The sequence below is a fragment of the Grus americana genome, chromosome 1 (genome assembly GCF_028858705.1).
Source record: "Grus americana isolate bGruAme1 chromosome 1, bGruAme1.mat, whole genome shotgun sequence".
In the NCBI taxonomy this organism is placed as follows: Eukaryota; Metazoa; Chordata; class Aves; order Gruiformes; family Gruidae; genus Grus; species Grus americana.
In genome coordinates, this window is record NC_072852.1 from 22,708,321 (window position 1) to 22,717,648 (window position 9,328).

At 42.2% G+C, this 9,328-nt stretch overlaps 1 long non-coding RNA gene across 1 annotated transcript; it reads right to left on the reverse strand.

Annotated features, from left to right (window-relative positions):
- Positions 1-2,964: 2,964 nt before the first annotated feature.
- Positions 2,965-8,625, reverse strand: LOC129212731 (uncharacterized). Its single transcript, XR_008579274.1, has 2 exons — positions 8,103-8,625; positions 2,965-4,335 (listed from the first exon to the last, which is right to left on the reverse strand). It is a non-coding gene; the product is annotated as an uncharacterized LOC129212731 (long non-coding RNA).
- Between the last annotated feature and the right edge of the window lie 703 nt (positions 8,626-9,328).

The following is a 9,328-nucleotide window of genomic DNA, read 5'->3' on the forward strand; positions in this document are numbered from 1 at the left end:
TTGCTTGAGGGGAAGGGATACTTGCTGAAGGTCTGAAGATTCTCTACTTATTTTCACTCTTCCCATTTTAGATATTCCCTTACACACACCTTCCGGAAAAGCTTGACCACAAAAGGCATCCTTTTGGGGCCTTTAATGTGCCTTCTTACTCTGCTAAAAGACACATTTGCTATTACAGCTGTCACTAATCTACTTTTCCTCAGTATTTCTCGTATAACTCTCAGGGAACTCGAAATGTTTTTCAGGTTTCAATGAACCAAACCTTTTGTGTAACCTGTTTCGATTACCAGTGCGTAGCCAAATCACACCTCTGCGTGAGGAGCGAAGAAGGCGAGAGAGGGCAGGACCACGGCACTGCGGCAGGCGACTGGCGTCAGCTGAATCATCATGGGCAGCTCTAGACATCAAATGTGATAATGGCTTCACAGACATTACATCTTTTTGAGTCAGATGTTTATAATTTTCTCTATGTTGTCATACAGGGATGGGGTGGTAGCCCTCTAAAAAGTCTGTAAGTCGTCTTGTCCATTTGAGAAGACATCTAGTAAAACAGTTCTGTAAAAGAAAGAAGATTTTGCTTCTTGTACACTTATTACATTTTTTTTATACACCCTAATAGGGTTACATAGTGCCTTCTCATAACACTGTGATGCTGGGCCCTCAAAATCTGTAAAACCTCAGCAATTGCTCCTACAGAGAGCATTCATATTGCCATAATCATTCCCACAGCAGGCCAGAGAGTTAAATCAACCGCTTCATCCCCACCCTTCTGTTTTGTGGGACAGCCCCACTGGTATTCATGACAGACTTTAAATCCTCTGCAAAGGGGGAGAATTCAATTTAAAAAACACACAAATCTGTCTTCAAACAGCAAGCATAGGTGCTATATGCTTTAAAAAAAAAGGGGAAGATTTCAGAGGGCAGATGGCAGGTTCCTTCCCTTTCACCGTGGCTTGTGCTGCACACATTGCCTCTGCTGAACAGATCAAAGACATTTGGTTTCTATTACCCTATCTTGAAGAGAAGTTCACTGATAAAGAAGTCTCCACCCTAATGATTAAACCCTATTTGGATTTAAATACCTGGGCAGAGCCCTTCAGGCTGCAGGCCAGGATTAGAAGGTCTGTGACTCCAGTGCCCATTTGCTAATCTGGATGCAAACCATGCGTGGCCTGCCTGTGAAACGTTACGTCATTTGGCTTTCACAGCCCTTTACCCTCATCCCAGCGCAATCGTTTTCTTCCAGTGGTGCTACTGGGAAATAAAATGGTGATTAATCCACCCCAAATAGCTACACAACAGCAAGAACTGAGCAAATAAATAAGGAAAAATTATAGAGCAATCATTTACAAATGGCTCAAAATCAAACAGTATCTAAATGATCTTTAAAACCATGGTCTACTTCTAATTAGTTTATGAAGCCTAGGGAGGGAGAACCAGAGAAATAATCAAATTTAAGGTTAATTAGGAGAGACTTTTTTTTTTTCCTTAGGAATCATTTTCATTCTCTAAATAGCATTAAGGGTTTCACGCTGGTTGCAGTGACCAAAGATTGATGACTGTGGCCACAGGAGGCTCTTTTCATTATAGAAACCATGGAGGAGTGAATAGTTTAGAGGGGAAGGTATTTTGAAATTAGACTACTCAGGAGCATCCAGAGACAAAAGATTTGTGATTGCAGCTCTAGTTTCAGACCTCAAAAGGAGCATGTTTGCCTGACAGCTTCTTTAGCTCTTTTTCCCCTGGTTATACATGTGATGTCAGTTCAGTTCTCATAGCATACCTCAATGAGAGCAAGACTGACAAAGGTGGCCAACATAAACAGGCCACCTATTCCACTCTTTTTGGTGACTTATCTTTCAGGAGGTTATATAAAAATGTTTTGTTTTGGAACATGATATTAAAAAAGTATTTGGTATGGAAGGTACTTTGCCCTGCCATATGGTTGACTGAGTAAAACATCCTCATCGTAATATCTTGGCTCCAGCAAGGGATGCTGCAGGTGCACACGGTAAGCTTTAAAGTGATCAGACAGCTCCTTTCCCTGTGCTTACTGGTGTTCTTACACAGCCGTTCCTCCCTGCGCTCTGGTGGGAGAAGCCAGCTTGGGTCTGTGCCCACATGTATAAGAACATGCACTTGGCTATTTCTTTTTTTGAGGATTAGTGACATTTGATTTACTTGGGAAGAACACTGCTTGAGTAGATAAAGTTAACCCAGAAAAATGAGGGGCACTACTGCTTCAAATTCTGCCTGCTTCCAGGTTTTCATTTTTCTCCTTTCCAGGAGGAATGGACCATTTCTGGTACAGGCTCTTCATACCCAGCTATACTGACATGCCCATGTTTTTTAAGGTCTAGTATTTCTGGACAAGAAGAAAGAGATTTAGTGTCTTTAAACCTACTAATTGATCACAAAGGATGTATAAACCAGCTGATGATGTCACACCACCATATTAGAAAAAAATATATTAACCCTAAGGGAGCCTTCGGGCATCCTCTGGTATGAATTTGGCACATCAAGGAAAGTCAGTCTTTGGGGCACACCAGTGCTCTCTGCTTGCTCAGCTCGGCTCTTCAGCCTTTCCTGAGAGTTTTCTCATGGGAGATCACGCTTACCCCACTGCTAAGATTTAAGGTTACAGCGCAAAGTGAATTTTCCCTTTACATAAATAATTTGTATCTCAAAGTGCTTTAATGGTGGCAAACACTAGCTATGGAAAGCAATTGAAAATCTAGAAGACATCCAGCAAGTTCATAACATTAACCACATCAAATCCAGGTGACCAAAACCACTAATCCAGTCATAAAGCATAAAAGGCTGTAAAATCCATTGAGAAACCTAAGGAAAAGTAGTTAATGTTCTGTTTTAGAGACTTAAAATGGCAATACTGAGTAGCTATAATAATTATATAGTAAGCTGTCACAATTTTTTTGTGGATGAAAGTGTTTGACACAGCTACAATTTAGTGAATTCAGAATTTATTAATAGTATAAGGTAAATCAAAAGTTAAATTTTAGCAGCACTTAATGCAAAAACCAAGCAAACAGAAATATTTGGGCCCAGCAATATATGCCACCCACACTTGTAAAGGTGAATGTGTGTATGTAAACACATATATAAGTAGAGAGGTGGATGAAGGAAGCTAGCGTATAGTTAGGGTTTCCTTCTTTCAGTTTAGAGTAAATACACACAATGCATCGACATCCCTCAATGGGCGATAGTTGAGACTCGAGAAGGCTGGAAGCTAGCGTATAGTTAAAATTTCCCTCTCTGAGTTTAGAGTAAATACTCACAATGCATCGGCATCCCTCAACGGGCGATAGTTGAGACTCGAGAAGGCTGGCTTCGCCCTGGCAGATGATTCTCACCAGGTTCGTGCCTCAGAGGCGTCCCAGCTCGGGGTGGGTGGGGGATACTGGTGACAGCCCGCTGCGATCCAGGAGAGCTCCAAGGGTCTCACTTAGAATCGCTATTTATAGGGCCCGAGACAATTGACTTTTGTCAGGTACTTTTCCACTTTGGCCCAGCTCGGATGATGAAACAATTCTGGTACTTTCCACCAGCTGCACAGACTCAGAACTGCTCTGGCATCCCCCCCTTCTGGGCCACGGCTCAGGCACAGGTGCACCAGGTTGTCAGGAGGTGATCGATTATCACCATTGTTCCCAAGCAATGAGGGAGCAAGAACATCACGGTTCAAGCACAGTTGTACCAGGCCGTTCCCGTTCCCAAAGAAGCAAGAACCAGGCACATTAAGGGGGTGCCTTAATGCTCTGGTCTGCTGCCCAGAGAAGGGGGGAGAGATTGTGCCAAGCACCGAGCGGCTCAGGAGAGGGGGGATTGCACCACCGCAATCCGCCCCGTGACTAAAGTCGATGTGTCTCGTCCATAGAGTGGCAGTGTGGTTGCCTCTTGCCTCTATGCCTATAAACAGATAATGCCGTAATCCAATTAAAATTGTGAGGGAAATTTTGTGTGTTTGGTTAGCTTCTGCCAATTAACTGAAGTTTCACAAAAGTGATTAAGCGTTATTATTTGGGGGGGAGGGCGCATATATGTGGGGAAATTTTTGCAGTAATGTAATTTGTGTAGCCATTTTCCACATTCAGGTGTATAAAACAATAATTAGCAACAAGCATAGTAAAACAACAGTTAGCAAAATCACGATGGGGTGCAACATCAGGTTCAGTGTCCCAGTTGCTGTCGGAGACCATCCAAACAGGGCTTCCCACCAGCAGTGTTCTCCATCTTTTTTGATTCTTCTTAAAACTTGATGTATTCCATTCACATCATGATGAACTGTGAGAAGGGCCTTTTGTCCGGTTTCTTGTGCTTGTTGTAGGAGGTTGATCAAATCAGGATGGTGGAGGAGTTGTTTGATTATGATTAGATACATCCCGATAGGTGTAGGTTATAGCATGTAATCAAAAGACAGATCATCGTGAGGAATTACTGCTATAGAGTAATTAAAATCACAACCAACGATCATAGAAAAATTACATACACATAGATTAAATTGATTGGTTATGTTATAAGCAAAGTTATCGATTAATAAGGATCTACGTAATGTTCACATGCAAATACATCCTTTTCCAACGTACATTACTATGGTTTCAGGAACTTCATTTGGATGGATTTCAAAGTGGCAAATATTTTGTTCCGTGTCCAAACAGATGTCTTGAGCTTTAAGGGTATTACTTTCACAAATGAAACCCTGTTGTTCTCGTACAATGTGTGCACTTACATCAGTTGTTTTCCACTTTTCCTCCTTTTGATGGGCCCACACTCTATGCTCTAAGGGATAGAGTATGGTTCCATTGTGATTCAGTCCTAACGCTATGGTTGGGAATATATTGTAGACCAAAGCATTGCATATAGTGAGGGCAAAGGTGACAATCTTACCACTTTCTGCGTGATAAGTGAAGTTGACTGATTGCCACCATGAGTGAAACTCCTTTTCAAATTCTGAGGTATTGCCCAAATCAATTTACGAATTTCAGTGGGTTAGGGTTCCAATTTGGATAGGTCATCGGTAGTAGCAGTTAGTTTGTTCATTATGACTTCAGTGTCTATGCTATTTCATACTCCCAATCCTGTTCCAAATGACAGAGGCATCCCGTCGCATACATCAGGATTGTTTTAAAGATTGTAATGCAATTACAGGTTTGGTAAAAGTGAAATTGTACCAACAATCTAAATTTGAATCTGTTACTTTATAACAATCGTTGCTGTATTTTGTTTTGGAAAAGTTGGTATAAAATATTTTAATTTTGGTTGGCTTATGGTAAGTGGATCTATTGATTACCCAGCACCCAATTTAGATGTTAGACGTGTTGTTCGCTCCCGCGATGTCATTGGTGGAGTTCATTATTTCTGTTAAAGAGAAAAAAAGAGAGAATCGTCTCGGCGGGGAAGGCCGAACAGGTTACCCCTTCTAAGATATAGGATAAATCCATCTGGTACTGATTTTGTGCTCTATTCAATCATACACCGATAATCAATTGTCAAATGCCATCTCCTGTCCGGTTTATGGACTGGCCAAACTGGAGAGTTATATGGGGAGTGGGTTCTAGAAATAATTTGCCATTTTTCCAAACCTTTAATTACTTCAGAAATTCCAGTCCGTGCTGCAGCAGAAATTGGGTACTGTGGGACATTAGTGACTTTTGATTCGGGAAGTACTGGAGCTGCATGGAGCACTTGTACTGTGGCAGCTTGTTGATTTTTATTAAAGTTGTTAATTGACCCAAAAGACCACAGACTACCGTCTGGCAGACACCAGGTTCAGTCATTCAAGGCGTCAAAACCAAGGATATTTTCATTGCAATCTTTGATTGCAAAGCAAAAAGATGTTTTATGCTTTTCGCCAGGGAGCCATAAATCAACTGTTGTGGTTTGGCACAGAACGCAACTTCCCATAACTCCACTAATTTTAACTCTTTGCCGTCCAGGTTGTATGCCCCGCTTGTCGGCATCTCGTTGTGTAAGTACTGAAATTTGTGCTCCAGTATCAATTAAAATTTTTTTTTAAATTCTTGTCAAGGACCTACTGGAATTAAAATGTAAGGGCCATTTTCGTTTAACCATTGATATGCTTGCACTTGCTGGACAGGCAGGCCTAATTGCTGTCTGGGCACTATTGGCTTTTTTGGCTTCTGTCTTGTAAGTGATCTTTACCAAGAGAGAAAGGGTAAAGGCTCCTTCTCGGAGCCAGCAATGGAGGAGTTGGAGTATTTGGACGGTTGTGTTTCTTAAATGTTCGAATTAGATTCAGAATAATGCCAGTAGGCTGTCTCTGAATCACAGCTCTAGGAATTCCTAGGGCCAATGCTTGTTTCCATATCTCATTTCTCCACTCCTGGCTGTTTAGTTGTCGCTCAGAGGATTTGGGTTCTTGGGAGCCATTTTGATATGATTGTTTAATTTGCCTAACAGCACGACCTGTGTTTTTTGTTTCACTGGGACTTTTGTTCCATCCCATTTCTCGTGCATGTTTTATAGTTTCATGCATTAATGCTGCCCAGGTGGGAACTTCCCTTTGCACTGATTCTGCTTCTTCATTATCTCCAACAGCTCGTGTTGAATTTATCGATTCATTGTGTTTTAAATCTCTTTGGATTTCATCTCGCTTTGCAATGAAAAAGGGTTTGAGTGTGGCAGGGGCTCCTTTTATTAATGTTTTAAGTATAGCAGGATCTACCAGTGCTGAGACAGGAACATCAACGGGATTGTGTTGATGCATGGCCTGAATACAGGCAGCTTTTGTGAAAGCTACGGAGAGTTCATTTAGAGATTTGATGGGAATTAATGGAGGTTCTCCTCTCTCCAGGATATCGATACCACCAGCCCAATATGCCACTCTGCTTGTAAGTGAGTGAGGCTGATCCGGAGGGTCAGGGCCAGCATTTAAGAAGACACCAGGACCCCAAAAGCCATTGGCTTCATCACTGTTTAGCAAAATTCTGTCTCCCCCGGTTAGACACACTCTCCATAGATACTCAGTTTCAGTTTCTCCAGGCTCGCGGCTGTAACGTTCTTGTAAATTGGCCATTTGAATTGGATCAAATGGGGTTCTTTTACTAGTGTGGTCTCCTGCACCACCCTGAGGTCCTGTAGTTTCTTCTGTTTTAATAGCTGGTCCAGCTGGGAGTGGGGGGGGCTCAGGCGGATGAAGAGAATTACCTTCATCTGAGCTATTATTATTTGAATCACCCCAAATATTACCATCCCAGTCTTTGGGAGACACAATTAATTTTCTAATTTGCACTATGTTGGGGGGTGTTGGAGATTGCATTAGCATATTTTCAATGCATTCTCCCAGTTTTTGTTGTTTTAATTGAGATTCTTTAAGTTGTTTTTGCAATTGTTCAATTTTAACAGATAACAGCAGCTCAGTGGATTTGCGCCCCTCTATCTCATCCTCTAAATCCTGTATTTTATGGGTAAGTTTTCCTCTTTCCTGACAGGCAGCTTCTAGGCACACTCCCAATATTTTACAAATTATAACTTTATCTTTTCCAACTTTAGTTGAACCTCTGGCATCGTTTAACTGTTTCTCTACTGCTTCCCAGTTATGCCAATTGTTACAAGCCCAATCCTCTGGGAAGGTGGGATTTGGTTGGATACCGTGTTTTTCTAAGTATTCAGTGATTTTGCTTGTCATCCTGCCGACTATGCCAATTTGTCACGGATGAAGGTGTTTGACACGGTTATGATTTAGTCAATTCAGAATTTATTTATGATATAAGGTAAATCAAAGGTTAAATTTTAGCAGCACTTAATGATTGACTAATTTTAAAGAGTTACAAGTAATTCAGTAAAATGTATTATGATCAAAACAGTGACTTAATTACAGATTCTAAGATGACAGGATTCACACTAACTTACTATAAGGTATCTTAAAGTGTATAGATACATAGACATATAAACATAAAACGTAAGACCAACAGGTACAAACAGGGATATTTGGGCCCAGTGATATATGCCATCCACACTCGTAAAGGCAAAGGTATTTAAACACGTATATAAGTGGAGAGGTGGATGAAGGGAGCTAGCTTATAGTTAGGATTTCCCTCTCTGAGTTTAGAGTAAATACTCACAATGCATCGGCATCCCTCAACGGGCGATAGTTGAGACTCGAGAAGGCTGGCTTCGCCCTGGCAGATGATTCTCACCAGGTTCGTGCCTCAGAGGCGTCCCAGCTCGGGGTGGGTGGGGGATACTGGTGACAGCCTGCTGCGATCCAGGAGAGCTCCAAGGGTCTCACTTAGAATCGCTATTTATAGGGCCCGAGACAATTGACTTTTGTCAGGTACTTTTCCACTTTGGCCCAGCTCGGATGATGAAACAATTCTGGTACTTTCCACCAGCTGCACAGACTCAGAACTGCTCTGGCATCCCCTGCTTCTGGGCCACGGCTCAGGCACAGGTGCACCAGGTTGTCAGGAGGTGATCGATTATCACCATTGTTCCCAAGCAATGAGGGAGCAAGAACGTCACGGTTCAAGCACAGTTGTACCAGGCCGTTCCCGTTCCCAAAGAAGCAAGAACCAGGCACATTAAGGGGGTGCCTTAATGCTCTGGTCTGCTGCCCAGAGAAGGGGGGAGAGATTGTGCCAAGCACCGAGCAGCTCAGGAGAGGGGGAGTTGCACCACCACGTGAGCTGATTGTGAAGAGAATCCCATTTGTTTTAGAGTCTCCAGATAGTCACTTGTTTACATACGGTTATGGTGTCACACCTGTTCTGATAATTCAGCAACCTTAATGTAAAGCATTAACAGGGTGTTTAGAAGCTGTAAGGGGAGTTGTGTTTAAGGCCCGTGACGGGACACGGGACTGGGAGTTCACCTGTGTCCCCGGTCACTTACGCCTCCCGCTCTGCTGGCAGGCAGGACTCGATCTCAGCATTCACAATGTTCTCACTGCTGTGGTTTTACCTCTCTGATGAGTCCGACTGTTTATTTAAGATATTTGTAATGCCTTTGAAAAATCCTCCTGTGTTGTCTTTTCTTTGTTTGAAGGAAATCTGTGCTCTCTTGCAGTTATTTTCCTTCCTACCTCATCATTACCTTTTGCACAAATGTATCATGTATGAAAAGCTTTATTAGGGCAAATGATATTCTCATGACATTTACTTGATCAAAATCCTGTTAATAACAAATGAGAGACTCACAGCACTTATAGTAGATGTGCCAAATGGCAGGGAAGATACATATTATTTCCATTTTCTTTTGGAGCACTGCCAATAAATCTTTTCAACTTGAACTTAATTTAATGTAAACCACCGTGTCTAGGTCAGGGCAGAAGTGGGGGGGCGGGGGGCAG